At 33.6% G+C, this 6,365-nt stretch overlaps 1 pseudogene; it reads left to right on the forward strand.

The window, feature by feature from the left end:
* Window positions 1-966: 966 nt before the first annotated feature.
* LOC112821166 (small ribosomal subunit protein eS6-like) lies at window positions 967-1,762 on the forward strand (annotated as a pseudogene).
* Window positions 1,763-6,365: the final 4,603 nt, after the last annotated feature.

Genomic DNA, 6,365 nt, shown 5'->3' on the forward strand with positions numbered 1-6,365 from the left:
AAAGTTGAATTTATTTGAATTGATCAAATTATCACAAAGTACTGAGGATGACAGTGATAGTAACAGGACCTAAGTGATAGATGAGGAAAATTTATTGAATTTATTCAATAATTCAATTCAATAAAATTCAATTCAATAAAATTTATTGAAAATAAAAATTGACACTCCCAAAATGATGTAAGAGGCAACAGAACCAACGGTAAGGTATGGGAACGGAACAGGAACTTTCACATTGTATGGTGTCCTTAATGATAGAGAAGAATTACTTTTGTGAGTAAATTGAGTCTGAAGATGATCAATTACACATGCAACACTTCTTGAGTTGTATTCTATCCCAAATTATGTGCATATTTGTTTAAATATGAAAAATATTTTACTGGTATTTTGGAATTTTCCTCAAACTTTCAAAAAGAACTAACTGGACCATATTTATCCTGTGACTCAGCACATTAAACTCACCCTAACATGCACCTCTGGGAGTTCTCAAGCTCCACTTTTGAAAATATGACTACTCAGCAAAATGGTGGAGGAAAATAAAGCTAAAATAGAAATGAATGGTGATTGTTGGACTTGGCAAATTAAATTAATAAACACTTAACTTTCACCAAATATATACATATTATTTAGCTAAAGTTATTCCAGGGATACGTGCACAGAATGGCCAAGCTTTATGCTACAGTAATTTAATATCAAGCATAATATCTAGTTGGGTAAATAAAATAGACATTAAAATTCAATTTCAATACAAGCTGAAATGTTACACTCTGTGATAAATGGGAGAGTGAGTGGGTTATGAATGATCAAATAAAAACTATGGATAGAAAATTCTGAGAGAACTATTGTCTATTTGGGGAAGGCCAGATCATTGATACATCAGCTTGGAGAGGAAAAAGATCTACCTTAAAGATTTATAATAAAATATTTGTATAAATTTAAATATCTACTACTGCTATTTTTCATGGCACCTCCGAGGTGATAGCCTGCTTCAGGATGAAGCTGAACATCTCTTTCCCAGCTACTGGCTGCCAGAAACTCATTGAAGTGGATGATGAACACAACCTTCGTACCTTTTATGAGAAGTGTATGACCACAGAAGTTGCTGCTGATGCTCTGGCTGAAGAATGGAAGGGTTATGTGGTCCGAATCAGTGGTGGCAATGACAAACAAGGTTTTCCCCATGGGGCAGGGTGTCTTGACCCATGACCGTGTCCGCCTGCTGCTGAGTAAGGGGCATTCCTGCTATAGACCAAGGAGGACTGAAGAGAGAAAACGCAAATCTGTTCGGGGTTGCATTGTGCATGCCAATCTCAGTGTTCTCAACTTGGTCATTGTAAAAAAAGGGGAGAAAAATATTCCTGAACTCACTGATACTACTGTGCCTCATTGCCTGGGGCCCAAAAGGGCCAGCAGAATCCACAAACTTTTCAATCTCTCTAAAGAAGATGATGTCTGCCAGTATGTTGTGAGAAAGCCCCTAAACAAAGAAGGGAAGAAACCTAGAACCAAAGCGCCAAAGATTCAGCATCTTGTTACTCCACATGTCCTCCAGCACAAACGGCGGCGTATTGCTTTGAAGAAGCAGCACACTCAGAAAAATAAGGAAGAGGCTGCAGAATATGCTAAACTTTTGGCCAAGAATATGAAGGAGGCCAAAGAAAAACGCCAGGAACAGATTGCCAAGAGACGGAGACTGTCTTCTCTGAGAGCCTCTACCTCTAAGTCTGAGTCCAGTCAAAAATGACATTTTCTAAGAGTGACAAATAAATAAGATCAAACATCAAAAAAATAAAAAATACAAATAAATAAGTAAATAAATAAATAAAAATATCTACTACTGATCGTTGAAGTAGTGTATCCTGAAACCCTGGAAGATGTAACAACATTTACCAGCACAACAAAAAACAAGTACTGTCATATTTTCATAGGTTTTGGTGTTAATATATATTTAGAGTAAGGAAGATCCAAAAACCAATAGTACCTTCTTTTCAAAAGGTTTTTTTTCTCTTGTAAATAGAAAAAAATGTAATAAATGAAAAACCCTTTGTTTCTTAGAGTAGTGTGAAAAAGCATATGAATAATTCATTCTACTCAATATGTAATTGATTTGAAAACCAAAATTAGATGACTTTAAAAAACTTTATTTTATTAATTAATTAAAATGGGCATTTTTTCCTAAGTAATTTTTTTGTTCCTCAATGCTTCTTTGCTCTGTATAATTATGTATAAGGTTGAAAACATAAGATTGACTTACATAATTACAAATTAAATTATACTAATTGAGCATTTTCAGGTATAAGTACATTTCATTTTAATCTGAAGTTTAAAAAATAAAATTTTCTTGTGATAACTACAAATAATAAAAAATTGTCACATTTAGAATAATAGTACCGTGAACAATTCCCTTTTAATAACACATGAAAAATAGTCCTAAAGTCATTCGATTATACATTGGAAAGTTATAATAAGCAAGTAAATTTCTCCTTTTGCTTGTTTCAGTTGAACTATGGAATAAAAAAATCAAAGAATTTTCTAATTTTTTGATATTAGATATTGCAAGCTATTTATTGTATCATCCATTATTTTAAAATAGTTGGTTGGTGAAAAAAACAGAAAGAAATGGCAAGATCCATTTTATTATTTTATTTAATAATATTTAGATCTCAGTCAAGAAATGTCCTAGAAAAATAGTCACACCACCATTAAATTTTATGAAGAATATTGCAATGTGTATTTCTTAGATTTGTTGCAAAAGTCATGAGGGAGAGAAAAAAAAGTGTTTCCTAGTTAAATAATTTTTTAAATAATTTTAAACAAGATGCATATCATAACTCTGATTGCGAGATTCCCAAAACATATTAGAGGTTAAAGGTAAGGACAAGACTTGTAGAAAACTGCCTGCTTAGGCATTTTCCAAACCTATCTGATAGAGAAATAGAGACAAAGAGAAAGAAAAAGAAAACTTGCTTTGAGAACTTCCAGTTGTTACAAAGCAGGTTTCTAGGTTTTCCCTAAATACATCTGGGAAACATAGTGGCTTAAAACAAACAAAAGTTGTAGGGGCGCCTGGGTGGCTCAGTCATTAAGCGTTTGCTTTCGGTTCAGGTCATGATCCAAGGTCCTGGGATCCAGCCGTGCATTGGGCTCCCTGCTCAGCGGGAAGCCTGCTTCTCCCTCTCCCACTCCCCCTGCTTGTGTTCCCTCTCTCTCTGTCAAATAAATAAATAAAATAAAATAAAAATGTTGTCACACAGTTCTAGAGTTCTGGAGATCAGAGGTCTAAAATGTTCTTACTAGCTAAAATCAAAATTTTTAAAAGGGCTACATTCCCCCTAGAGATTCTAGGGGTTCCTTATTTTTCCATCCTCTAGAAGCTGCCTGGATTCCTTGGCGTTCTGGCTTGTGGTTAACTATATGTGCTAATTTGACTGGGTCACAGTGCCCAGATATTTGATCAAACATTATTCTGAATATTCCTGTGACCACCCCAACACTTTCTAAGCTAGAACCATGGAACACACAATTGAAAGTATCCAAGAATCAAAGAGTTGCCAGAAAATTTGCCTGGCACTTGCTTCATTGTGAGAATAGTCATTTCTTATCATCTCATAGAACTCTGTGTCCAATTTCCTTGTTAAAAAGTAAACCTATGACTTATCTTATTATAGTGCTTTTTGTGTAAGAAATTTGAGAGGGCTGTGTCTCAGTCATTGTATACATAGAGTCTATCATAGTAGAAAAACCCTTCATACTGATTAAGCAAATGAGTATTGAGAAATGTTAGCATTATTTTCCTCCCAATAACTTTATACCACCCATTTTATACCTCCCCTTTCCTACCTAGAAGTACAAAAAAAGGTGAGCTATTTTAATTACATTGATTCATGGGGCGCCTGGGTGGCTCAGTCATTAAGCGTCTGCCTTCGGCTCAGGTCATGATCCCAGGGTCCTGGGATCGAGTCCCACATCAGGCTCCCTGCTCAGCAGGAAGCCTGCTTCTCCCTCTCCCGCTCCCACTGCTTGTGTTCCCTCTCTCGCTCTGTCTCTGTCTGTCAAATGAATAAATAAAATCTTAAAAAAAATACTTTGATTCATTAATATATGCATTCAAGTCATAAAATAAATATTTACTGTCTACCTTCTACCTGACAGCGATTTTTCTATTCACTGAGAATTCAGTTATGAACATGAGAAAAGAATTCTCTCTCTCTCTCTCTTTCTTTCTCTTACACAAACACACATACTCTCTCTCTCTCTCCTTATATTCAACTGAGAGAAGAAAATTTAACACATAACTAAAAAAGAAAATTTCAGATAGCAAAAAGGAAAATTAAAGTAGCATTATGGTATACAGTGATTTCTACTTTTGTTGTTATTATGAAAGATCTATCTTAGGAGGTGACATTTAAAATTGAAATGTTAAGAAAGGAGCAAGTCTTGCAAAATCAAAATCACTGTGAATAGCTTTTATGGCAGAGGAAATGGTGTCAAGGTAGAATAGATTTGAGTACTTGAAAAACTGTAAACATATTTAGGCTGTCTGTGCCTAGACCAGAGTGCATAGAGGATGTTAAAATAAAATAAAATGAAGACCAGGCTTGAAGATCCCTCAGGAAGACAAAACCATTTAAGCTACATAAGAAAAACTTAGTCTACCTTAGTTCATAAACATAATCAAAATTAAATTTAGTTCTTGTAAATGGCTCTGAAAATCATAAATGAAACGTGAGTCACAACTAAAATGGTATAAAATAATCACTTTTAACCATTTCTCTGCCATTTGGAAATGCACATTTTGTAATAAACAATAATTGCAGAGGTTAAACAACTTCCTCATTTTCACTTTGTACGCCACCCTATAACATGCCTCCAGACTGCAAACCAGTTTCCTGTATGATGTTTCCTTATTCATGAACGGCTCAAGGAGAACTCTCTGAATTTTCTTTTGACAGAGACAAAATGTCCCAGGAAGAGAGTAGTTAGATGATGTAGACCTTTGTGTCCTGGCTATAAGGGCTGAAATGTGTTACCCCAAATTGTTAGTTGAAGTCTTAACCCTTAGCACATCACAATGTGAATGTATTTGAAGATAGGGTCTTACAGAGGTAATTAGGTTAAAATGAAGTCATTAAGGTAGACTCTAATCCAATATAACTAGTATCCTTAAAAGAAGAAGAAATTAGGACACAGATACACCAAGAGGGAGAACACCATGTGAACATGAAGATAGTCATCTAGAAGCTAAGGAGAAAGGCCTCATCGTGCTGATATTTTGATCTTGGATTTCCGAAGGCTCCAGAAATATGAGAAATGTCTTTTGTTTAAGTCTCCCAGGTTTTTGGTACTTTGTTACAGAAGCCCTAGCAAATTAATACACTGACTAACCAGTTTTTATTTTATGCTAAGTGTGAGAGTCGATCACTGAAGGCCTTTCAGCAAGGGAGTGTCAGAATCTATTTGATTTATGTTCTTTCAAGATTCTGAATACTGTGTACAATTCACTTCTATAACATGGTAGGAGGAATAGTAGGGAAACCATAAATAAATCTTTTTTGCAGAATAGCAGAAAATATACACACGTGTTTAGTATATGTGTATATATGAATTAGTTAATATCTATACATTAATTAATTTAATCTATGCATTATGTAACCACAGTGCTTCGTGGTATTTATTTATTTTGGCAGCTTTGTTATAACTCAAAATTGGTTATGAAGTCACAATTTTATTTTCCTTAAAGTCTTGTCATTAGTATTGTATGTTATAAATAAATCTGGATACTTAGCAACTTGGCCATATATATTATTGCCCTACTAATGATAAATTAGTTTTTGTTAATTTTGCTTTGTTTTTGTTTTTTGGTAAACATGTTTGTTATATCCCAAAGACAGAGAAAAGAGCACACTTTCATACATATGTATATGATGTGTATATAATATATACTATACTCTGATATATATTTCAAATTTAAAAATCAAGTTATTAATCCATGTTAGAGAGTTTAATATATTGAAAAATGCACAATACTGGGAATGAAAGGAAATATCACTTAAATGCCTTATTGTATCAAGTTAACAACTTAATTAGTAAATCTTAATTGCTATAAATCTATGTATTAATAAAACCTATTAGAAATGTTGAATTGATGAAGGAGATTGACTTAAAGACAATCGAATAAATACATGGCAACTATTATAGATATTAAAATACTTGATATAAATTAATTCATTAATTAACCAGAACCCCAGATACAAATGCCAACTCTCCCTTTAAAATGATATATTTATTTTAAAATACATTTTTTACATCTGATTTAATTTACAAAATTACATCAAAGTGGAATGTATAGTCAGTGAAGAGCATTCTTC

This window comes from Callorhinus ursinus, unplaced genomic scaffold (genome assembly GCF_003265705.2).
Source record: "Callorhinus ursinus isolate GAN/ISIS: 27379988/994484 unplaced genomic scaffold, GSC_fseal_2.0 scaffold1, whole genome shotgun sequence".
In the NCBI taxonomy this organism is placed as follows: domain Eukaryota; kingdom Metazoa; phylum Chordata; class Mammalia; order Carnivora; family Otariidae; genus Callorhinus; species Callorhinus ursinus.